Below are 27,037 nucleotides of genomic sequence, written 5' to 3'. Positions count from 1 at the left end.
ATACACTAATGAATTAAAATACTACACTGAGCTGACAAAAGTCATGGGATAGCGATACACACACATACAGACGGCGGTAGTACCGCGTACACGGGTATAAAAGGACAGTGCATTGACGGAGAAGTCATTTTTATTCAGGAGAAAAGGTTTACGATGGGATTTAACAGACTTTGCACGCGGAATGGTAGTTGGAGCTAGACGCATGGGTCATTTCGTTTAGGAAATCCTTAGAGAATTCACTATTTCCAGATACACAGTGTCAATAATGTGCCGAGAATGAAATATTTCAGGTATTACCTCTTACCACGGAAAACGTAGTAGCCAATGCCCTTCATTTAACGACTGGGAGCAGCGGCGTTTGCATAGAGTTGTCAGTGCTAACAGACAAGCAACACTGCGTGAAATAAAGGCAGAAATCAATGTAGGATGTATGATGAACATGTCCGTTAGGATACTGCGGTGAAATCTGGCGTTAATGGCCTATTGCAGCAGACGACCGGCGGAAGTGCCCTGACTAACAACGAAACATCGCCTGTAGCACCTCTCTTGGGCTCCTGACCAAATCGGTTGGACCACAGATGACTCTAAACCTTGGCCTAGTGAGATGAGTTCCGATTTCAGTTGGTGAGAGCTGAAGATAGGGTTCAAGAGTGGCGCAAGCCACACGAAGCCGTTGACTCAAGTTGTCAAGAAGGCACTGGGCAAGTTGTTGGTGGCTTCATAATGGTGCGGACTGTGTTTACATGGAACGGACTGAGTCATCTGATCCAACTGAGCCCATCGTTTACTGGAAATGGTAAACTTCGGCTACCTGGAGAGCATTTGCAGCTGTTCATGAACTAAATATTCCCAAACAACGACGGAACTTTTAGGGATGACAATGTGCCATGTCACCGGGCCACTATTTTTCGCGATAGGTTTGAAGAACCTTCCGGACCATTCGGGGGTATGGTTTGGGCACCCAGATCGCCCGACATGAATCCCATGGGACATTTATGGGACATAATCGAGAGATAAGATAGTGTACAAAATACTGTACTGGCAACACATCCTCAATTGCGGACGGCTATAGCGGCAACATGGCTCAATATTCCTGCAGGTGACTTCCAACGACTTGTTGAGCCCATGCCACGTCGAGGGGCTCCACTATGCTGTGTGACTCTATGTCCGAAAGATATTAGGAGGTATCGCACGACTTTTTTCACCTCAGTGTATGTCATCGCTAAACGGATAGATTACAGTTTACTAATATTTTTTGCTGTCGTTGCGAAAAATTTCTAGTCTTAGTACAATTGTTATCTGCATATCAACCTTCTTGGATCACAAAATGCTTTTAGATTCATTTTCCTGATCTTGCATGTGTCTCCCATTCCCTCTTCGTCAGCTGTTCTTATTCCGTCAGTGACTTGACTTCTGGAGATTTTGAAATCTCATTCTCTGGCTGTACTACACAACAGTTCAGCATCTCACTGAAAACGTTGGTGTCTACTACCTCCACCGCTTCTCAAAACAATGGCTCTGAGCACTATGGGACTTAACTTCTGTGGTCATCAGTCCCCTAGAACTTAGAACTACTTAAACCTAACTAACCTAAGGACATCACACACATCCATGACCGAGGCAGGATTCGAACCTGCGACCGTAGCGGTCACGCGGTTCCAGACTGAAGCGACTAGAACCGCACGGCCACACCGGCCGGCTCCACCGCTTCTATCTCAGCACTGTAGAGGTTCTTTTTTTCTTGTTGAATCCATGGTATATTCTTTAATTTTTCTGTATTCCAGAATGTTCTGCCTAAATCCTTCGAAAATCCGTATGAAATTTCAATCTTCGTTTTCTTATGTCTGCTTCCAGATTTTATTATTACTCTGTTGATTTACAGTATGGGATTTTAGTCTGTATCCGTCTTCCGTTTTTTTTATTTTTATTCTCCTCAGCGTTATATTTAGCGCAGATGAACTCGCTTTCCTCGAACGAGATTTATAGGCCAGCTTTTTCACCGTGTTCTCTGAGAACTCTTACGTGGTTTTGTGAGTCACCTGAGTGTGTATCTTTGGTTTGAGCACTTTACAAATTAAATGTTTTTGGTAAAAGTGTTTCGGCAGTGACCTAATCGAAATTCTCTTCGGGAAATGCGCCCCCAGTTATTGCTTAACGCAACTTGCCTGTGAACGCCTGGAAAAATACTAACAATTTTCATAAAGTTTACACGGTTCTAACTAAAACACGTGCACTCTTAAGTAGGATGAAACTCGTAGAACATTGGTAGTGTTTCTTGCTGAATATTATGATGTATAATTAATCACATTAGTTCTCACAGTGACTTTATTACAATTTTTTGTGAAGATCAGTAAATTACATTTTTGAATGTCGGTCCATACTTTGAATCTATGCACCGACTACCTATCTTACTTAGATGCTCGAAAAGTTAAGTACACGTTAACAACTTGTCTGTCTAAAAAGGAGACTACAATCATGGCATTTCAGCCAAAAGTTTTTATTCTAGGAATATTTACATCCGCTGATCAAAGTTAAGGCCACTTCTTTTGTAATTAATGTGTATGCATTTTCCTTACTGTTTATAGAACATTAGTGTCTATAATGTATTTGCCTCCAAAAGGTATTTTGAAACACCGCAAAAAAATTTCATGCCTCTAGCATTTTGGATATTAAATAAAAATGTAGAAAATTTAATTTTAAGTTGTATCTGATGTACGACTCACCTCTGTTGTTCCTAATTCATTCAAGTTGCGCACTTTTCTTGGTCTATATGTTCCCCATCTTCTCTCTTTCTTTTCTTGTTTCTCCTTATTATTCTTGTGTGCTTAGTTGCTTCAGGGACACACTTTTCATCTTCGGTCATTCTCATGGAATCAGTTGCCAACAGTGACTGTCGCATATTAAATACAGAATATATTCCTAGCAACTCAAGCACTTCACACGTACTAACATTAACACTAATTACAGGCTTAACGACTTTCGAGAATGATAAAATATCAGCATCTCAAACTACAGAAAAATTTGTAAGGAGCACAACGCCAGAAAACCCGATACACAAGGGAAACATTAAGAATATAGCAAAGCGTATCGCAAAGCATATGTTCCTTGAACAGGAGTTGTCTAATGACACTGACATGTGAAGACAGCGGACACATCGCTGTGGACGCACGCACAGAGATTTTTAAGTTTATTTTCAAACAACCTCCTGATGTCCAATTCAGTTCTTTTAATCATCATATTGTTCAAAAAACTATAGACATCGATTGAAGATGGAAAACAAAAGATCAGTTTTTTTGAAGCCGGTGCACTGCGAAGCTACCTTAGGCTTCCCCGCGGCACATTGATGCAGCAACGCCACGTGGTGGGCATAGCGACGGCCGCCAGGCACATGACACCAAAATATCAGAAGTGCAAGGCCCTGTTGCCATGCGGAAACATCGGCTGATAGTAGTGCTCCTAGTGGATTGGCAGTGAACTTGGAATTCGGAAAAAAATGGCTCCATACTTTGTGAAATACGATTGCTGTATGATAATATTTTTCATTTATACTTTGTGGGTGGCTGTGGTAGCGGGGAGGTAAAATGTATTTATTTATTCAAACCCAGTATTGCAGTTTAGACCGTGTGGCTCTTACCAAGTGGAAATCGTGTTCCTGATCACGTCCTTCTTGTATGCATTGCACCTTTCGAATTGGAATGTAAATGTGTTGCTCGTATTCTGCTTAATTATTGCTCTCATTCGTAATAATAGATGGTGTAAAGGATTCCATATCTGTTTTTGTGTGATATGAAATAGAAGCTGGTTTCGTTGCATGGTATTCTGTGGATACATGTCTGTTTCTCCTGCTTGCGAATCCGCGTGTGAATTGTTTGATTTAAATGCACTGTAGGTATATTGCTCGTATTCTACTTTATTTTTATTCCCATCCGCTTTCCACACTCTCACATGTAATGGAGGCCACTGACATTTTCATTGCCTTCCGCTATAATGTAGTTTGTATCACTTGTTCATAACATGCAAAACATTAGCGAAACTACTGTCGCTATTTTAGCCTTTGCGAGGAAGAATGATCTAGTCATCAAGACTAGAAAACATACTCATTTACATCTATACCTGTTCTCTGTAAGCCGCTGTGAAATGCATGGCTCTCAGTGGCAAGAAGCAACACCATTCAAAGCAGAATTACGTAGTCATTCCGTGTAATAGAACTGAATACCGATACTATCAAAACCTGGTAAGATCGAGGTCAGGCGCAAACAAAAATAACGTAGAATACGAGCAGTATACTTCTAATGCATTTAAATCGAGCAGTTCACGCACAGATTCATAAGCAGTAACAGACACACTTCACATAACGCCTTGTAACGAAAGCAGCTTCTTTTTTGTTTGAAACAGTAACGAATATGTAATCATTTACCCCACCTAACATTGCGGATGCGAGAAGAACGCAAGCGGAATACGGCAACATATTTACAGAGCAATTAAAAGAGTGCAGTACACACGAGAAGCACTTCTGTTGACTATGAAACGAAAGCAAACTCCGAAGACTAAAAATCAGCCAATAAGAAAGTAAGGTGATAGGTGGCCCGCCAGGTTAGCCGAGCGGTCTAACGCACGACTTTCCGGAGCGGGAAGGCGCGCCCGGTCCCCAGCACGAATCCGGCCAGCAGACTTGTGTCGAGGTCCGGTAAGCCGGCCAGTTTGTGGATGGGTTTTAGGCGGTTTTCCATCTGCCTCGGCGAATGCGGGCTGGTCCCCCTTATTCAGCCTTATCTACACTACGTCGGCGATTGCTACGCAAACATGTTCTCCACGTATACGTACACCACCATTACCTTCCCACACAAACATAGGGGTTACACCCGTCTGGTGTAAGATGTACCCTGGGGGGGTCCACTGGGGGCTGAACCGCACAATAACCCTGGGTTCGGTGTGTGTCGGTGGAGGGGTGGACTGCGGTAGCCGTCGTAGGGTTGTGGACCACTGCGTCTGCGGCGGGAACGGAGCCTCTCCGTCGTTTCTAGATCCCCGGTAAACATATAACATACACAACATACAAGGTGATAGGTTGATAAACTTGCAGCGCTCCGAGTGGCCAGGCAGCGAACCAAGTTCCTGTTACCGGAAGTCCGCACACGGGTTTCACCCCCGTGCCGCCAGCTAGCGGCTGGTCCGTGTAGGCCCTCGGCTGGCCTGGCCGCCGCTTAGTCACGTCTGCCGCGGAGCGGCGCAGGACCGAGACGCGTGCCAGAGACTCGCCACGGCGCTAACGAGCTCGGCTTCGCTCGCCTCCAGGCGGCCTTCATCTTATGCTATGCCGCGCACCAAAATCTGCTACCATCAGCTGTACACACCTCCCGGGTCCAATAATACGGCTACCGCGCCTCCAGAAACCACGTGCCATTGTGGTGCGTGGAACGTCCGGGGTAGGAGGTTGGGGGGAGGGGTGGAGGGGGGGGGATGACAGGGGCGCAAAATCTATACAAAAAACGATAGGAGCCTGCTTTTGCAACATTTCATCATTGCGCCGGAAAAGCAACTACAATCGCTTGGTAATGGAAGGCCGGCCGATGTGGCCGAGCGGTTCTAGGCGCTTCAGTCCGGAACCACGCGACCATTACGGTCGCAGGTTTGAATCCTGCCTCGAGCATGGCTGTGTGTGATATCATTAGCTTAGTTAAGTTTAAGTAGTTCTAAGTTCTAAGTTCAGATGTCCCATAGTGCTCAGAGCCATTTGAACCATCCAACAGTATTCTAGAATTGGTATAGTGAAGGTCCTCTAAGTGTCTTTGTTTATGCATGATACTGACTCAGTACATCCTTGGGCTATTGAATCAGAGATAGGCAGTGCATAGAGAGCCCACGATGGGCAAGCGAGAGTTAGGAACTTGTTTTCTTACTATGCTTATCGAAAGCCATGGTTAAGCAATCAGGAGGATGCTTTATTTACTGATGGTTGAAAAAGACATGACTCAGTACCACATAACACACTAAGGAAAGTAATATTACATGGGGTATCGAAAGAAATTTGCGATTGGATCTATAATTTCTTGGTAGGGAGAGTGTCACATGTTATCTTGGATGGGTATAGAAGCTACTCTGTGAAAATGGGCGAGAATTAACCACCATGAACATTAACAGTAATTTACGAGGTAGTATTTACGAGGGTTGGAACTTTAATAGTGGTAACTATTTATTTACAGCTCCTACAAAATAGATACGTGTTTCAAAGTTTTACTAACTTTCAACAGCATTGTGTATAACCCGTTGCCAGCGATGTAGAAGTCGTAGGACACTCTTAGCAGTGCCAGTTGTGTTGGCAGTTCGAGCAGCGCGGTCTATTGCCTTACGAATTTGTAGCAGTTCTGAAGAGAATGCCGTGAAGTGTTTCCTTCAGTTTAGAAATCGAGTTGAACTTACGAGGGCTTAAGTCAGGGATAGTGTAGTAGGTGGTATAGCACTTAGCAGCCCCATCAGTCAAACAAATCAGTAACAGCTTGCACTGTATGCGGTTGACCATTGTCCTGCAAAATGATGGTCAGGTCCTGCAGAAAGTGTCATCACTTCTTAGCTGGTCGTAGGTTGTGTTCTAGAAATGAACAGCATAGTTATCTACTTGTTTTAAAAGTTCAGAAGTGTAAACTAGTTCAGTTCATAAATCTGCAATGTCAATGACTCACAATCAGTCATTAACTCCCATAAACACATAAGTCTAACAATTTATTAGGGAACGAAATGGAAGCATCAACGTACTCGTGATTTCTGTAGTGTTGGCAGAAGAGGCAACACTGTGTTTCTAGAGGAGGCCGAAATGCACACGTTTAATTACACGCTGACTGGCGTGAGGTCTGGAACAGGACAATATCTTGAGAATTGCAAATAAAGTACGTAGTTGATATAATACTTAACTTTAATCCACAATTGTAGAACATCGCTCTTGATGATACATGCTTCATATAATAAATATCAATTGAATACGGCGCCTTGCTAGGTCGTAGCAAATGTAGCTGAAGGCTATGCTAACTATCGTCTCGGCAAATGAGAGCGTATTTGTCAGTGAACCATTGCTATGAACGTCGGCTGTACAACTGGGGCGAGTGCTAGTAAGTCTCTCTAGACCTGCCGTGTGGTGGCGCTCGGTCTGCTATCACTGACAGTGGCGACACGCGGGTCCGGCGTATACTAATGGACCGCGGCCGATTTAAAGGCTACCACCTAGCAAGTGTGGTGTCTGGCGGTGAACCACAATTTCATCGTCTGCAAAGCAGGTCGTGGACTTCGGTTTATTGGTAGGATACTGGGAAAGTGCAGTCAGAAAATACTCGTGTCACGCAGTGTAAAATATTGTTCAAGTATGTGTGACCCAAACCAGACAGAACTAACGCGGAATATTCAAAATGGTTCAAATGGCTCTGAGCACTATGAGACTCAACTTCTGAGGTCATTAGTCCCCTAGAACTTAGAACTAGTTATACCTGACTAACCTAAGGACATCACACACATCCATGCCCGAGGCAGGATTCGAACCTGCGACCGTAGCGGTCTCGTGGTTCCAGACTGCAGTGCCTAGAACCGCACGGCCACTTCGGCCGGTGCCGCGGAATATTGAACGCGCACAAAGAGTAGAGTGTCTGATCAATTCGAGTCACAGGAGGGCGTGAGGGGGATGTTGAAAAGTCTCAACTGGCAAGAGCTTGAAGAAAGATCATAATTATACCCCTGAAAGCCGACTTAAAAAGCTTCAAAAGCATTAGTAAGTGAGAAATAAGGAAATTTACCACAGTCCTCTATGTATCGGTGCAATAGGGATCACGAAGACAACCTTAGACTAATTACAGCGCGTGCAGAGGCGCTTGAGCAGTCATTCTTCCTGTGTTCCGTACGCAAATGGAATGGGAAGAAAGTCTAGTACGCTGAAAAATTAGAAGCACTCTCTCTCATGTACTTCACTACAGTTTGCAGACTATAGACAGAGATTACGAAGATGATATCAGACCATTTTATCGCAGAGAGACCGTGGGCGGCAACGCACTGTGCATTCCAGCGTCGAGATTGAACAGAAAATGGGCTTTCCGCGTGCACCCTTGTGTAGTGTCAGCCTTGAATATTTCGATACGGGAACCTTCGCCGCCTCGAGAGTGAGCTGCGTGCCAAACAGCGTCTTGGTGTCCTGATATACAGTACCGTACTGCCCCCTAATGAACGAAACACGAGCGTACTGAATCACAGACCTGCTGTGTGACGGGACTGAAGAGTTCCTAGCAGACACAACACAGCACGTTTTTCTTAACGAAGAGAAATCTTCAAAAAATGTGTGTGAAATCTTATGGGACGTAACTGCTAAGGTCATCAGTCCCTAACCTTACACACTACTTAACCTAAATTATCCTAAGGACAAACACACACACCCATGCCCGAGGGAGGACTCGAACCTCCGCCGGGACCAAGAAATCTTCAGATGTAAAAGTAAGTTCAAGGCAGTCTTATAGGACCATTACTTTCCTCAATATATACAAAATGATCTAATGGATAATTTCGGAAGCTCCATAAGGCTTATCGCGGATGTCAACGTTGTATCGGAAAAAGTGGCAGCAATAGAACATTTGCAAAAAGCCGTGCGTGTAACCTAATTCATCAGTGTTAGAGTCATTCGTGAAACAGGTGCTCTCCCGCGACTCAATGCTGAAATGAATGTACGCAACGGATTTACTAATGCTATAAATTATTTCAACCGTAGAAGTGAATCTTAACTTGGGAAACTGACATACCGTTTATCATTTAAAAGGATTAAATGTAGTAATAAAATCAAGATGTAAAGCTCCCTGTTGTTTATTACCGAAAAAACATTGGAATCGTAAAGCATTCAAAATAATAACGATATTATCAAAGTTACTAAGACTTACTTTCCAATGTGAACTGGAAAACAAAGACTGTCAGCTGGAAAAGTTACTCGATGCAGTGGAGATGATTGATACTCTCGTGAAATGTATGGCAACGTGGGTATATGACGATTACAGTGACTGATTGAACCAAGGACTGAAGAATCCCAAAGATTTGAGAATGCTCTGACGCACGTGAGAAGTGAAATCTTTCATGAATCTGGACTACACTACTGCTTGCAAAAAGGGAAGCACCAAGACCGAGAGATGTGATCACAATGAAATTTTTTCCACCGATCAGGGGCATGACACTACAGACGTGATTAGAATTATAGACCTGTAAGCGCAGTGTGGCTACGGAAATTCAGTACGAAGTAGCGCCACCACGAGTTGCCATCACGGCCGCTAAACGTCGTGGCATGGAATCAAAGAGCGCCTGAATGTGTTTCTGGGGAATGCCATGCGTTTCGTAGGCGCTTCCACTAAGCATCAAGTGTGGCTGCAAGAGGACCTGAAAGAACAAGTTGCCAACCTACCATAACCCACACATTTTCGGTAGTCTACAAGTAAGGCGAATTGACAGGCCAGGGAATGTGGCATGTGGAATGGCCTACGGAAGGGGCACTGCCTCGGGCTGAAGATCTTCCTGATTTAGTGATAACTGTTCAGATTACCCTCAAGACGTAGGAAGCGAGATCGCGTGTCACGGGCAATGGCGCCCCACACCGTCACAGATCCGTACTCAAAGACTGGAAAGTTGTACAGGTCACACCAATAGTCAAGAAATGTAGTAGCAGTAATCCACTAAATTACAGGCCCATATCGTTAACGTCGATATGCAGCAGAATTTTGGAACATATATTGTGTTCGAACATTGTGAATTACCTCGAAGAAAACGGTCTATTGACACACAGTGGTCGTGCTGGATTAGACGAGCGGTCTGAGGCACTGCAGTCATGGACTGTGCAGCTGGTCCCGGCGGAGGTTCGAGTCCTCCCTCGGGCATGGGTGTGTGTGTTTGTCCTTAGGATAATTTAGGTTAAGTAGTGTGTAAGCTTAGGGACTGATGACCTTAGCAGTTAAGTCCCAAAAGATTTCACACACATCTGAACATTTTTGACGCACAGTGTTTAGAAAACATCGTTCCTGTGAAACACAACTAGCTTTTTATTCACACGAAGTGTTGAGTGCTATTGACAAGGGATTTCAGATCGATTCCGTATTTCCGGATTTCCGGAAGGTTTTTGACACTGTACCACACAAGCGGCTCGTAGTGAAATTGCGTGCTTATGGAATACCGTCTCAGTTATGTCACTGGATTTGTGATATCCTGTCAGAGACGTCACAGTTCGTAGTAATTGACGGAAACTCATCGAGTAAAACAGAAGTGATTTCTGGCGTTCCGAAAGTTAGTGTTATAGGCCCTTTGCTGTTCCTTATCTATATAAACGATTTGGGAGACAATCTGAGCAGCCGTCTTCGGTTGTTTGCAGATGACGCTGTCGTTTATCGACTAATAAAGTCACCTGAAGATCAAAACAAACTGCAAAACGATTTAGAAAAGTTATCTGAATGGTGCGAAAAGTGGCAGTTGACCCTAAATAACGAAAAGTATGAGGTCATCCACATGAGTGCTACAAGGAATTCGTTAAACTTCGATTACACGATAAATCAGTCTAATCTAAAAGCCGTAAATTCAACTAAATACCTAGGTATTACAATTACGAACAACTTAAACTGGAAGGAACATATAGAAAACGTTGTGGGGAAGGGTAACCAAAGACTGCGTTTTATTGGCAAGACACTTAGAAAATGTAACAGACCTACTAAGGAGACTGCCAACACTACTCTTGTTCGTCCTCTTTTAGAATACTGCTGCGAGGTATGGGATCCTTACCAGATAGAACTGACGGAGTACATCGAAAAAGTTCAGAGAAAGGCAGCACGTTTTGCATTATCGCGAAATATGGGAGAGAGTGTCACAGAAATGATACAGGATATGGGCTGGACATCATTAAAAGAAAGACGTTTTTCGTTGCGACGGAATCTTCTCCCGATGTTCCAATCACCAACTTTCTCCTCCGAATGCGAAAATACACTCCTGGAAATGGAAAAAAGAACACATTGACACCGGTGTGTCAGACCCACCATACTTGCTCCGGACACTGCGAGAGGGCTGTACAAGCAATGATCACACGCACGGCACAGCGGACACACCAGGAACCGCGGTGTTGGCCGTCGAATGGCGCTAGCTGCGCAGCATTTGTGCACCGCCGCCGTCAGTGTCAGCCAGTTTGCCGTGGCATACGGAGCTCCATCGCAGTCTTTAACACTGGTAGCATGCCGCGACAGCGTGGACGTGAACCGTATGTGCAGTTCACGAACTTTGAGCGAGGGCGTATAGTGGGCATGCGGGAGGCCGGGTGGACGTACCGCCGAATTGCTCAACACGTGAGGCGTGAGGTCTCCACAGTACATCGATGTTGTCGCCAGTGGTCGGCGGAAGGTGCACGTGCCCGTCGACCTGGGACCGGGCCGCAGCGACGCACGGATGCACGCCAAGACCGTAGGATCCTACGCAGTGCCGTAGGGGACCGCACCGCCACTTCCCAGAAAATTAGGGACACTGTTGCTCCTGGGGTATCGGCGAGGACCATTCGCAACCGTCTCCATGAAGCTGGGCTACGGTCCCGCACACCGTTAGGCCGTCTTCCGCTCACGCCCCAACATCGTGCAGCCCGCCTCCAGTGGTGACGCGACAGGCGCGAATGGAGGGACGAATGGAGACGTGTCGTCTTCAGCGATGAGAGTCGCTTCTGCCTTGGTGCCAATGATGGTCGTATGCGTGTTTGGCGCCGTGCAGGTGAGCGCCACAATCAGGACTGCATACGACCGAGGCACACAGGGCCAACACCTGGCATCATGGTGTGGGGAGCGATCTCCTACACTGGCCGTACACCACTGGTGATCGTCGAGGGGACACTGAATAGTGCACGGTACATCCAAACCGTCATCGAACCCATCGTTCTACCATTCCTAGACCGGCAAGGGAACTTGCTGTTCCAACAGGACAATGCACGTCCGCATGTATCCCGTGCCACCCAACGTGCTCTAGAAGGTGTAAGTCAACTACCCTGGCCAGCAAGATCTCCGGATCTGTCCCCCATTGAGCATGTTTGGGACTGGATGAAGCGTCGTCTCACGCGGTCTGCACGTCCAGCACGAACGCTGGTCCAACTGAGGCGCCAGGTGGAAATGGCATGGCAAGCCGTTCCACAGGACTACATCCAGCATCTCTACGATCGTCTCCATGGGAGAATAGCAGCCTGCATTGCTGCGAAAGGTGGATATACACTGTACTAGTGCCGACATTGTGCATGCTCTGTTGCCTGTGTCTATGTGCCTGTGGTTCTGTCAGTGTGATCATGTGATGTACCTGACCCCAGGAATGTGTCAATAAAGTTTCCCCTTCCTGGGACAATGAATTCACGGTGTTCTTATTTCAATTTCCAGGAGTGTATTTTGTTGACACCGACCTACATAGGGAGGAACTATCACCACCATAAAATAGGGGAAATCAGAGCTCGTACGGAAAGAAATAGGTGTTCATTCTTTCCGCGCGCCATACGAGATTGGAATAATAGAGAATTATGAAGATGGTTCGATGAACCCTCTACCAGGCACTTAAATGTGATTTGCAGAGTATCCATGTAGATGTAGATACAGATGTAGATGTTTGTCCGCTATGTCGCTCAACAACTCAGTCTGCCCGACTGCGTTCACTATGTCAGCATCGAACGAGTATATGGCCGTCACTGTAGGACAAGATACAGTCAGAGCCGCTAAACGAAGTGGCATGTGCTCAAAGAGCGCTTGAATTTGCTTCTGGGGAATACTGAGCCACGCTGTTTGCAGGCGCGCCCACAAAGCATCAACTGCACTTCTCAGCACGCCAGTGCCGGCGTTGACGTGTCGATTGCTGCCTGCGCCGCTAGTGGGTTCTGGCAATGGTAGCCGACGCAATGGCATGCGCACCACCAGTCCAGCCAGCAGAAAACGGAGTCGAACTGTCAACACTTGCTGCAGTGCTCAAACGTCACACCAACACTACTCTATGAACGGAGCTGTTCTGTCCGTTACGGCCAAGCGGGTAAAATGCTGGTCATCTCGGGCTGTGGTCGCATTCTTGTCGGTGGCGTGTATGGCCCTCTTCTCTCCACTGGTTCCAGACAAGCCTCACTGTTGAAGCAGTATGCCCTGTACAAGCCGCATTGTCACGGAACGACATACCCGTCTTCCGGAGACCAATCATTCAGCCCCGTTCGAACGCACTCATATGCCGATATTCCACCCCTTGATGTCGGCGAGGCATAATGGAACTTGGCTAGACGTTTCCACTTCGTATGATGGCTCCGCACCGAGTGCATGTTGCTTGTCACTGACCTGTCTTGTCACGCAAAAGATGCGCTGGTGAGCACCTCTCTGTCATTTAACTCACTTACCTTGATTCCGCTGTTTTACACGTTCTCTTATCGTGACATGGTATAGACCATCGTTTCTGAGTGTTTCATTTCTTACGAACTGTCGCTTGCTCCAAAACCTGCGCGCGTACGGTCTATCCGATGACATATGCGGTTGGATAGAAAATTATCTAACAGACAGAGAACAGTATGTGACTTCAACAGAAACAAGCGTAACTTCAGGTGTGTCCCAGGGCAGCGTAATAGGTCCCCTGCTTCTTACGATTTACATAAACGATCTGGTTAATGGTATTGACAGAGGCATTAGACTGTTTGCCGATGATGCTGTAGTCTACAGGAAAGTAGTTTCACACGAAAGAGAGGATTTGCAGAAAATAAATGCGTGGTGTAATGACTGGCAATTATCTCTCAATATTAGTAAGTGTAACCTATTGCGTATAACAAGTCTAAAATCCCCATTAATGTACGAGTACAAAATAAATGCCCAGTCTTTGGACGCGGTAACATCCGTCAAGTATCTGGGTGTGACTATTCGAAATGATCTCAAATGGAATGATCAGATTACGCAAGTAACGGGCAAGGCGAACTCTAGATTGCGGTTTATTGGTAGAATCCTGAAGCGATGAAGTCCTTCAACAAAGGAAATTGCTTACAATACTTTAGTTCGTCCAGTCTTAGAATATTGTTCGCCGATATGGGACCCTTAGCTGTTGGTTCTGTTTCAAGATGTTGAGAAGGTTCAAAGAAGAGCGGCAAGATTTGTGACTGGTACATTTAGCCATAGCGAGAGCGTTACAAATCTCATTGAAAGTTTGAAGAGGGACACACACGCAGATGGACGACGCGCTAAACGGAAGGGGCTGGTCACTAAATTACGAAACCCGATCTTCGCCGAGGATGTAGAGCATATATTATTACCAACAACTTTCAAATCGCGCAATGATCACCATTCAAAGATAAGATAAATCAGAGCTAGCACTGAGGCGTTCAGACAGTCGTCTTTCCCTCGCGCGATCCGCGAGTGGAACAGAGGGGTGGAATTATGACTTTGGCGCGAATTGTGCCGTCCGCCAGACACCGCTTGGTGGCTAGAGGGGTACATATATAGATGTAGATGTAGTGTACAACTCTCACTTGTCCTAATGCGCCGGAGCTGAAAGCAATGTTCCACAGAATCTTTGGCATAATACGAGCAGCGTGGAGACACCTTGCCTCGCTACCATGTTGTTAGATGGTCTGGCTGCTGAGGACTTGAATGTTGGACGCCAGTCGGCTCCTCCAGCTCAGAGCGCAGTCTGCAGTGCTCCGATATGTTCAGCTTTGTGTCAAGTCCGTACAAAGCTGCTTGCTCCCATTTTTCCATCCTTACCCCAACAAGACTAGACCATCAATTGTCTCTAAAGTCGCTACAGCCCGCGGAGTAATGGTATCTTCATCGAAATATCCCGCCAAGAAAAGGCGAAACGTCAACAAGCCAGTGAATTGAATTTCCTCCCCTGTTTTATATCTGTTCCCTCAGAGAGCTCCATCCTCCACAACGAATGCTCTTAGCTCGACCGCCCACAGCGTACCCGTGCAATAAACAGCACGACAGCCTCTTTGCCCTACGCCACTCGCAGAAGCGGCTTTCTCCCTGATAAGGCGAGATGGATCTACCTGCTCTTCTCTCTTCTGCTTCGCGGGCAGCATTACGCTGAGGGTCGCTGTAAATCACCTGTCTCATATTCATAGCACTCCTCACTTCCAAGACTCGCCCACATAAGAAAACTGATACAGCCAGTACCATTTAGATAAGAGACTGTTAGGAGAAGGAAATGAAATCAGCGCATATAATCACTGTAATTTCATTAATTCCGTTAAACTAACTCGACACATCTCCAAATAAGTGAAAAGAGACAATCCGAGGGGGTTACTGCTTTTCACGTTGCAGTGAAATGCAGAAAGATGTAGCCTGCCGGAGTGGCCGAGCGGTTCTAGGCGCTACAGTCTGGAACCGCGCGACCGCTACAATAGCAGGTTCGAATCCTGCCTCGGGCATGGATGTGTGTGATGTCCTTAGGTTAGTTAGGTTTAAGTAGTTCTAAGTTCTAGGGGACTGATGACCTCAGACGTTAAGTCCCATAGTGCTCAGAGCCATTTTTGCAGAAAGACGTGCACAGGATCGGCAGTTGGTGCAGGTTGACCCTCAACATAGACAAATCTACAACTATATCTAAATCTACATCTACATCTATACTCTGCAAACCGCGGTAAGGTGCATGGCAAATAGGGAACCTACCATTGTACCAGTTATTACGGTTTCTTGCCGTTCGATTCACGTATGGAGTGTGGCAAGAATGAGTGTTTGAATGCCTCCGTGTGGCCAGTGGTTATTCTACCCTTATCCTCAAGATCCCTGGGTCAGCGTTACCTAGGGATATGTAGAATATACCTAGTTATCAATTAAAGCAAGCCTGTTCTTGAAACTTTGTTAATAGACTTTCTGTAACGTATTGCACATAAACAGGCAGAAAGATCCTTTATTACATGATTACACGATTGCAGAACAATCAGTGGAAGCAGATGAACATTAAATATCGAGGAATATGCGTACGGAGCGATTTAAACTGGACCGACCACTTAAAACTAATGGAATATAATTCTGATTCCAGATAGATTCACTGGAAGAATCGTCTGGAAGTGTAGTCCACCCATCAAGGAGGTGTCTCACCAAACACTCGTCCGACCAGTACTTGAATACTGCTCGTCAGTCTGGGCTCTGTACCAAATAGATATTTGTGGACAGAATTAAGCAGAACCAAAGAAGAGCAGCGCGTTTCGTCACAGATTTATTTAGTTAGCGCTAAAGCGTCACGGAGATACGCAGCCACACAATAAAAGAGAGCCGTTCTGAATCGCGGTGTGGCTTACTGTTAATATTCCGGGAACATGTTCTTCTAGAAGAGTGAACCAGTATACTGTATTTCTTCCTCCTGCGATAAGACGATGAAAGTGAAATCAGGGAGATTCGAGCTCACGCTGAGGCTTAACTCCTGGGGACGATTCGTCATTGGAACAGGGAAAGGGGAAAAGTGACAGTAGCACACAATATACTTTCTGCTACACACCCTAAGGTGGCTTATGGGCTCCGATGTAGCCGTATCACAAATCTCTTCACATTACAGTAGCACGTGACCAGAGGGGTCAAACAAAGTGGCGTAGCACACTGTTAAATTGGAGGTTGGCTGCGATATTCTTTCTTTATCTTCTAGTGATTGCCACAGTGGCCACTGTGGCTCAGTTGTTTCGTGGATGGAAAACATATTTGCTATATGTCTGCAATACATTCCGTTGATTTGATGCTTATCTATACGTTGGGACACCCAGTTCAATAGATCTTGACGATGACTCCACTTAATAAAGTCTAATTATAATCAATATAGTTGTATGTGATAGTGTCTTAACGCGGAAATCATGGTACTAATGTAAAATGAAGGAATTGTTCAGTCAAATGGCGGAAATATTATTCAAACACTCTTAAGAAGAATTGATAACACGTTGCATCAGACTGGCTTTCTAAAATCGGCTCCAGATTACAACAGTGATTGTTACACTGGAGGATGACTAAAACGAACAGAGAGTTACAAGTATACTGAAATAGGATTCTTTTTGTGGAAATAATACTATTTAGGGCTAATAAAACTATGGGCAGTAAAATGATACCCCGAATAGCCGCAGCGTCGCGAGGTGCTCGTGAAGTAATGAGACGTGGAATTGGAAAATTTGGAAATTTGGAAAAGTTCCGATGGTACCAAAGTGCTGAGGTCATCGATTCCTAGGCTTACACACTACTAATCTAACTTAAACTGACTTACGCTAAGGACAACGCACACACCCGTGCCCGAGGGATGACTCGAATCTCCGACGGGGAGAGCCGCGCGAACCGTAACAAGCCGCCCGTAGACCGCACGGCTACACCACGCGGCAACGTGGAAATATTACGCATCCCGGTTGTAGCATGTACTTTCTACAAATCGAAGAAGAACCTAATAGATCATTGGTTTCTAGCGTGGAGGTTACAAACCATTTAGGTAAAATCAAATTTCTTCAAGGGAGGAAACAAAAAGATATTTTTGTGTCTCTGTCACGAAATTATTTTAAAAAAATAATTATTATTATCTTAGAAATGGTAACACCAATATCGGTTACATATATTCCAAAAATTACTTTTTCAAATACTTGCATTAATACTTAACACGGTGAGATGGAGGTTACAGGAACGAATGTAGCAACAACATCTTCACATATCCAACCCCTACATACGTACTTCGTGTTTTGTATATTGCATCTATGACACATAAAAAGTGAGAAATGCACCTACCAACTGCTAAATATTTCATTAAAATTTCTTCTCCGAGTGAAGGTAGTTCCTGCAAAGGGCCAGAAATTTCTTCATTTCTCACTTTGAAACACGTAAAGGAACTAACTGACAGTACATCACAATACTAACTACATAATAGCTACTATGGTGCAGTGCAAATTATTATTATTATTATTTCTATTTTTCTCAGACCTTAGGTCTGGTTAAAAATGGAAAGTGACGCGGACCTTCATCAAGCGTGACTTCCTTTTAACTGTATGGTATATGTTACATTGTATTTAGGAACTTTCGGGTTATTGAACACGTATCAATAATTACGGATTTCTGTAGTTGTATATATACGTTTGGATGTAGCTGTATTGCATTGATGTACTGGTGGATATTGTGTGGTATGACTCCTGTAGTTGATAGTATAATCGATATAACGTCAACTTTATCCTGATGCCACATGTCTTTGACTTCCTCAGCCAGTTGGATGTATTTTTCAATTTTTTCTCCTGTTTTCTTCTGTATATTTGTTGTATTGGGTATGGATATTTCGATTAGTTGTGTTAATTTCTTCTTTTTATTGGCGAGTACAATGTCAGGTTTGTTATGTGGTGTTGTTTTATCTGTTATAATGGTTCTGTTCCAGTATAATTTGTATTCATCATTCTCCAGCACATTTTGTGGTGCGTACTTGTATGTGGAAACGTGTTGTTTTATTAGTTTATGTTTTATGGCAAGTTGTTAATGTATTATTTTTGCTACATTGTCATGTCTTCTGGGGTATTCTGTATTTGCTAGTATTGTACATCCACTTGTGATGTGATCTACTGTTTCTATTTGTTGTTTGCAAAGTCTGCATTTATCTGTTGTGGTATTGGGATCTTTAATAATATGCTTGCTGTAATATCTGGTGTTTATTGTTTGATCCTGTATTGCAATCATGAATCCTTCCGTCTCACTGTATATATTGCCTTTTCTTGGCCATGTGTTGGATGCGTCTTGATCGATGTGTGGCTGTGTTAGATGATATGGGTGCTTGCCATGCAGTGTTTTCTTTTTCCAATTTACTTTCTTCGTATCTGTTGAAGTTATGTGATCTAAAGGGTTGTAGAAGTGGTTATGAAATTGCAGTGGTGTAGCCGATGTATTTATATGAGTGATTGCTTTGTGTATTTTGCTAGTTTCTGCTCGTTCTGGAAAGAATTTTCTTAAATTGTCTACCTGTCCATAATGTAGGTTTTTTATGTCGATGAATCCCCTTCCTCCTTCCTTTCTGCTTAATGTGAATCTTTCTGTTGCTGAATGTATGTGATGTATTCTATATTTGTGGCATTGTGAGCGAGTAAGTGTATTGAGTGCTTCTAGCTCTGTGTTACTGCATTTCACTACTCCAAATGAGTAGGTCAATATTGGTATAGCATAAGTATTTATAGCTTTTGTCTTGTTTCTTTCTGTCAATTCTGTTTTCAGTATTTTTGTAGTCTTTGTCTATATTTTTCTTTTAGTTCTTCTTTAATATTTGTATTATCTATTCCTATTTTTTGTCTGTATCCTAGATATTTATAGGCATCTGTTTTTTCCATCGCTTCTATGGAGTCACTGTGGTTATTCAATATGTAATCTTCTTGTTTAGTGTGTTTTCCCTTGACTATGCTATTTTTCTTACATTTATCTGTTCCAAAAGCCATATTTATATCATTGCTGAATACTTCTGTTATCTTTAGTAATTGGTTGAGTTGTTGATTGGTTGCTGCCAGTAGTTTTAGATCATCCATGTATAGCAAATGTGTGATTTTGTGTAGGTATGTTCCAGTAATATTATATCCATAATTTGTATTATTTAGCATGTTGGATAGTGGGTTCAGAGCAAGACAGAACCAGAAAGGACTTAATGAGTCTCCTTGGTATATTCCACGCTTAATCTGTATTGGCTGTGATGTGATATTATCTGATTTTGTTTGGATATTAAGTGTGGTTTTCCAGTTTTTCATTACTATGTTTAGGAACTGTATCAATTTAGGATCTACTTTGTATATTTCCAATATCTCTAGTAACCATGAGTGGGGTACACTATCAAAAGCTTTTTGGTAATCAATGTATGCGTACTGTAGCGACCTTTGTTTAGTTTTAGCTTGATATGTCACCTCTGCATCTATTATCAGTTGCTCTTTACATCCTCGTGCTCCTTTGCAGCAGCCTTTTTGTTCTTCATTTATAATTTTGTTCTGTGTTGTATGTGTCATTAATTTCTGTGTAATGACTGAAGTTAATATTTTGTAGATTGTTGGTAGGCATGTTATGGGGCGATATTTACATGGGTTTGCTGTGTCTGCTTGATCTTTAGGTTTCAGCTAAGTTATTCCATGTGTAAGTGTATCAGGGAATGTGTATGGATCTGCAATGTAACTGTTAAATAATTTAGTTGGATGTGAATGTGTTGAGGTGAACTTCTTTAGCCAGAAATTTGCTATTTTATCATTTCCAGGGGCTTTCCAACTGTGCATAGAATCAATTGCTCGGGTGACTTCATGTTGCAAAATTATCACTTCAGGCATTTGTGGTATCATCTTGTATGAGTCTGTTTCTGCTTGTATCCACCGTGCATGCCTGTTATGTTGTACTGGGTTTGACCATATGTTGCTCCAGAAGTGTTCCATGTCTATTATGTTTGGTGGATTGTCTATTTTAATGTGTGTGTTATCTATTGTTTGGTAAAATCTCTTTTGGTTTGTGTTGAATGTTTGGTTTTGTTTCCTTCTATTTTCACTTTTTTTGTACCTTCTAAGTCGTTTGGCCAATGCTTGTAATTTCTGCTTCTTTTCATCTAATTGCTCTATTGCTTCTTGTTGTGAGATTTTACCTAACCTTTTTCGTTTTCTGCGTGATATTTCATTTCTTATAAATTGTGTTAGCTGTCCGATGTCTTTTCTCAGTTTTTCTATTCTGATCTGTAGCCTGTGTTGCCATGCTGGTTTTGTGGGTTTCTTCTATGTGTTGGTTGGTTCTGATCTCTGCCTGGTGTGCATATTTAGTGTAGTGAGTGCTCCTATATAAACCAGTAATTGTAACTCTTCCATAGTTGTATTTTCATTTATTTTGTTGTGTATGATTGTGTTGATAGTTGTTATTGTTGTTTCGACTTGTGGGTTATTTGGTGGTCTATGCAAGATTGGTCTAATGTCTGTATTTGTGTCTTTGTATTCTATATATGTCAGCTGAAATTTCTCTTCTATATCTAATATGTGTGTCACTTCGTGTTCTATTTGTGCTTGTTCTGGTGGCTGTCTTAAGCTTTCGTTTTCCTCTGATTGTTTAATTGACGCGTGTTGGTCTTTGTTTCTTTTCTCTGGGATGTTTGAGTCCATTACTGTATTTTCTTCTTCTTCTGATTGCACATAATTTTGTTCCAGTATTTGTTGTACTTGTTGTTTGATGTTTTCTAATTTTGACTGGGGTATCCTGTTATTTTTTATTATTACACGGATATGATCAGCTAGTCGTTGTTCTGTTAAAAATTTTAATTCCGGGTATCTGGTAATAAATGTTGTGTATACTTGTGATCTGTATCCAGTTGTGTTGGTTCCTAGGTTTGTTGCTTGGTAATAACAGAACATGAGGTGTCTATTAACTTCATCTGACCATCTCATCCTCTGTCTTTGTTTTCCTTCTAGGGTGGTTGCAGGAATCATATCCTGCAAAACACCTCTATTTGGATTTAAATCATTTTCCATTTGGCTAGCAGTGTCGTTACCATTGTGGGCGGGCATAGGGTTCAAGCGTCGTCCCCGACCATGACGGCGCTTGTCCGAGGCTTCTTTAGTTCTGTCCTGAACCAAGTAATCACACTAAAAGGGGAGTTAGCCCTATTAGTGGTTTGTTCTTTTCGTCGCCTTTTACGACTGGCAGAACATACCGGAGGCCTATTCTTTTCCCGGGCCTCCACGGGGATTATTATTATTATTATTATTATTAGCTAAAGCGGCCACGCACAAAGCATTGGCAGCCTTTCAATTTACGCCAGTTAAGAAGTAAGGAAGGACTCGAGGAATCAAGTCGTTTAAAAACAGCAAGTGAAGTGCTCGCATTTTACCTTGGTATATTTCAAGTGGAGGTGCAGGGTGGTGTAGAGGAAACATATTTTGTGACAAGCCTCTACCTGTGGCTAGGGAAGTATCTTTTCCGTGGAGTTGTATCTAGCATTGACAGCGTACCGATATTTGCTTCATCATTCATTCTAGCTCACACTTCTCGAACACCGCACATGGGAAAGATAGATGTAAAAATAGATATTTGACTATGAAGGTAATAAAAACAAAAACAAGGCACTGAGTAGACTTGACGCCTGATTTATAATGTTCAATAAATGAGAACAAATCAAGTCTAAAGAAGTTTGCTATAAATAAGCAGCAAACAATGGTCTCTTCGTCTCAGTAGTTCTGCAAAAAGTGGGTATCGTTACCATACATTGCCAAGAGTGGAATGGTATGTGCGAAACGGTTGATTAACCTTCTAGTTTCGACAAGTAACATTAGACATCCTGATTTTAGAAAGGGTATAACAACCTCTTCCTGCCATGAACCTGAACTAAAACTTCATTAATCGCTGGGTGAATCGCAGGTGGTTGCGAGCATATGACCTGTGAAGAAGTGGTCACAACTTAAAGTACGGTCAATAAACTCATAGAACTGTGCTGAACGACCGCCAAGCGAAGATCCACCAGATAGCGAACAACGTGACTTCTGAGGTGAATCGGTATTTAGTATCCTTATTTTAGTATGCAGTTGGCAAGATTCCTGGCAGCTTACCGTAAGAAAAATCGTGTGGAAGTTTCCCAGCGGTGTTTGGACGTGTTCCACCACAATACAATGAGTTGTTGATGTGCTATGTAGCATTTTAAGAGACGCGTATGTATTACTTGCAAACTGTGAACAAACTATCGCGAAAAATCTATTTCTTGTAAGTGTAAGTGGTGATCAAAAAGTTTCCGTGCGAAGGTCGCACAGCCCAGACTCGGTGCACCAATCAGGAAAAATCGCCATCAGCACTGAGGCAGTTACCCCACCGACGCATGGGATTGAAGATACGCTTTCGATAAAACAGCATGCTCTGCTGCGTGAAGAAGTTCGTAATTGCCTTCTGCACACCTTCGTCCGATCGGAATCGTTGACCCTTCAAAGACTTTTTTAAGGGACCGACGGCGTGAAAATTGCGTGGGGAGAGATCAGGAATATAGAGCGGATGGCGCAGTGGTTAGCACACTGGACTCGCATTCGGAAGGACAACGATTCAAACCCGTGTCCGGCCAATCGGATTTAGTTTTTCCGTGATTTCCCTAAATCGCTCCAGGCAAATACCGGGATGGTTGCTTTGAATGGGCACTACCAATTTCCTTCTTGTCCTTGACGCAATACGAGCTTGTTACTCCGTCTCTAATGACCTCAATGTCGACGGAACGTTAAACCCAACATTACTTTCTTCGAATGTGTCCCACTTGACATGGCGTATTATCTGCATTATGACATTTGTGATATGGGGACATGCGTTGTCATCAGTCAGCAGCACCCCTGGGCGCACTGTTCCACAACGGTGGTTTTCGCCTGACATACTGTCCCATACACATTCTTCATTCTCCGGTGGATGTCTACCAGCGTTTGTCCTTCTGCACTCAAGAAAAGAATAACAGCATGTCGGTCTCGTTTGAATGCATTTTGCAATAACGTTGCCACAGCTTACTTTCCGCTTTTACAGCTAGCACATCGAAAAGACGCAAATGCCACACTAAAATAAATTAAAGAAGCTAGACACCGGGAATCTGTGCGATGGATTTTCTGCGCTGGACAGGACTTGCCGGTGGATAGCGGTGATAAACCGCGGTTCTTTATAAATGACCACTCTGAAGGGTGCCTTACCAAATCACAGAACAGAGATATTATAGTACTACAAAAATAATTACAATTGATGTTTAGAAGAGAGAAACAGTAGCTTACTCTGAGACAGTAAAACTAGTATTTAATATAAAAATTATTAAAAATGAAAAAATGAAGATTGGATTTAACGTCCCATCGGCATCGAGGTCATTGGAGAAGGAGCACAACCTTGTATTGTGTCAAGGGTATGGAAGGAAATCGGCCGTGCCCATTGGAGCGATTTAGGGAAATCACGGAAAACCTAGATCTGGATGGCCGGACGCGGGTTTGAACCGTCGTCCTGCCGAATACGAGTCCAGTGTGCTAACTACTGCGCCAGTTTGTTCGGTAAACATTAAAAAAAAGAAAAGGTATTAGCAAAAGTAGACAGTGTAGGGGGATGGACGCCCCGTGATTCCTTGACGTTTCTTCAAAATCGCTGACCCAGCAGAACGTGCCATCTGCCCAGTGTTCTCACTCGCTTCCCCGAAAGACGTGGAAAAGTGCACATCTAGCTAATACTCGTGGCTCTGACCTCTCACGTAAGCTTGGTGGTCTGAAGAAGGCAGAGTGGTATGCCGTTTTGGTAACTGGAAGTGATGTTGAATCTCGTTATTCCACTTTTGTGAAGTATTTGTGGATAGAATTACTATGAGTCATGTGTTAAAACCAGCAATATATAGACGCACTGACATCTTCAATGACATGCTGATGATTTTCCAGATGTGTGAATGGTATTGATGTAACAAAAGTTAAAGTAAATAATTAAATATTACTTGGGGTGCTCACACACTTGGTGACTCAGTAATAATATGAATTTTAATATAATTATCAAATCTTCATCCATCTTCCCTTAGTTGCGTGTCGGCCGTTGCATGGAGGGGCCAGCCTAGATACAGATCTACAGGTCTTGCCAAGTTCATTCATAACTAACCCCTGATTCCTTAAAGAACCGAATTCGCATGTGTAAGACGGCTTCAGACTGATTACGTTAGAAATTCGTTTATGTGTTAAAGTATGTAAGCGTAAAGTACGTAAGCGTTAAAAAATTTAGAAATGGCTTCAAATTAGGCTTAAAATTTGTTGAAAGTCGCTAAGCGCCCTCAGTATAACACTAGACAAAATGGTTTGCGTAATGCGCACTGCATTTGAAGCAAAAGATTTTTCAGGCATCTCAATTTCTTTGAGGACATATCTCCTCAACTATGTGTCGTTCAATGATATAATTTCGTAGCGACATTCAGTACTATATGTGGAAACTGCCTGAAAAAATTTGTTGCAATAGAGTTATCGGTAAATAAATAACAAAATACACCCTCATATCTGAGGCTGAAGTTTAATCGCATAATCAGCAAAAATGTAGCAAGCGACAAACCTTTTTCCTTTCATCATTTTGCAGGGCGTGTCAGCGAGAAAAACTTTCTTAAAGGTTTTAAATTATGTATAAAGTTTGTTGGAAGTCGCTAAGTACCCTCATTCTCAAACAGTGAATGAATACAGTCTGCGTAATTAGCGCGTCGTGAGCTAGGCTGCCTCAAGATTATTACACAGTTTCCTACCGTATTACTCGTCCTATTTTATTGAACCCTTATCACAAGATAATATCTCTTATTAAGTAGATTATAACAGCATTCTGAACTTTCAAATTCGATCTATACCTATGTGAAATACTGCAAATCAAGTTTTTCTTGCCCTGGAAGCCGTTAGATAGGCAACCTGCAACTACTTCTGCCCACTATGAACCATTAATTGGGCGTGTCGGAATACACATATCCAGGAAGTGTTTCTTCTAAACGAAACTCTCGAGAAAACTGATTATGAGACTGAAAACATGGTCCAGATACGCTGTACGTTTTTTTTATTGTCTACCAGATTGGTCAATTTCAGTCTTTCGCCCTTTTCAGGCACGTATCTCAATCTTCCGGCTTCATTTTACAGCATAACATATGTACCAGAGATATATTATAATGTAAATTGAAGATGGAAGCTTAAGACACGTGCTTGAAAATGATCAAAGGCTGAAATTGTCAAATTGCATAGATAATAAAAAGAATGTAGCCTACCTGGACCATGTTCTCACAATACGTTGAGGTTGTGAAACCCCACAAAAACAAAATAAAATAAAATAATGTTTGTAAGATATTTTTATTTACTTCAGAATTACTAATTTTGTACTTGCAGGTTGTAAATGGAGTTCTGCACAATGCCTTAAACCAGTCTCCGTTACAGAAATCACTGACATGTTCAGTTTGATGGCCCTTCAGTCGGAGGTATCATATTAGAACCCAACAATGCCCTCCTAGGCTGACTATGCGCCCGTATTCCGAATAGACAAAGCTGTCGGCAATGTCTCATAGAATCATCGAATGGCGCTCTTTTGCTCATCGCATACATTCACGCAGTTCGACGACAGTAGGTGTTCTGCAGGGGCCTGATTCACAACCCGTCTTCCACTCACTTCTACAAACATCGGGAGCTACAAAAAAATAAAGCTACCCTGTCAAAACACTGTCAGCCGCATGACAACGATAAGTATTTGACACACAAAACTAGGTTAAATAACTCTACTTCGTATTTCAGAATGTCTCAAGAACTGATACATATTTCCCTTCGCATGCTCCAGTCGGAATGATGTGTATCATGATTGTACTTCATTAGAACTTACATGTTTTCTGCCAGACAGCGACTTGGCTATTAATCGGTAAGCATATTCAACACCGATACCGGTATAAAATTGTAAAAAGGCACAAGATGAGGACAAAATTTTGAATTCACCGTTTTTCGATTACAGAATTAGAAGTGTTAAGAAATTAATATCAAGAACTTGCAATTTTCAAAGCGACTGTTGAGATTTTACCAGAAGTGCAATTTGCTACTTTCTGTTATCACTGGAAATACTTGTCACACGTTTCAGTAATACAATCGTGATAGGACGGGTAGAGGTCTTATTAAAATGCTGTTATTAGACGGTATGAAATTCGTTTCATAAATTCTTCTCGCATGTACTGGATAACATATCGAAAACGGATTTTAATTTATTTTAACTGATAGTTTCTGGTAGTTAAAGACTTTCATATGTATGAAATGGTCTTCTGTAAGTTCGTTTAAACAATCGACACGTAGCGACTTTTGGGTCAAATTTTCACTCGGCCAGGCATATTTAGGTTTTACATGCTTCTCCCAACATCTCTTGAAGCGAATGCCGGAATCGTTCTTGATTGACCGCGTTCAGTTTCTTACCCACCTCTGTCGAATGCGACCTTGTGCTCTGACTGTGATTGTCGCATCATAGTCGGGACATCAAAACATTGAATCGCTTCGAACAAAAAGAAGTAATGGTACACTTTTTATGTAGAACAAAATTTATCAATCATTGCACGAAGCTGCTGTCATGTAAGCTACATTTACCACCGACAGACCATA

The 27,037-nt window shown here is 43.0% G+C and overlaps 1 protein-coding gene across 2 annotated transcripts in view; it reads right to left on the bottom strand.

Annotated features, from left to right (window-relative positions):
* The window catches only part of LOC124798160 (regulator of G-protein signaling 20), a 512,660-nt gene that overhangs the window by 324,812 nt on the left and 160,811 nt on the right, over positions 1 to 27,037 (bottom strand). The window lies entirely within an intron of this gene.

This window comes from Schistocerca piceifrons, chromosome 5 (genome assembly GCF_021461385.2).
Source record: "Schistocerca piceifrons isolate TAMUIC-IGC-003096 chromosome 5, iqSchPice1.1, whole genome shotgun sequence".
NCBI classification, from domain to species: domain Eukaryota; kingdom Metazoa; phylum Arthropoda; class Insecta; order Orthoptera; family Acrididae; genus Schistocerca; species Schistocerca piceifrons.
The sequence above is the reverse complement of the archived record's forward strand: the minus strand, read 5'-3'. Positions and strand labels throughout refer to the sequence as shown.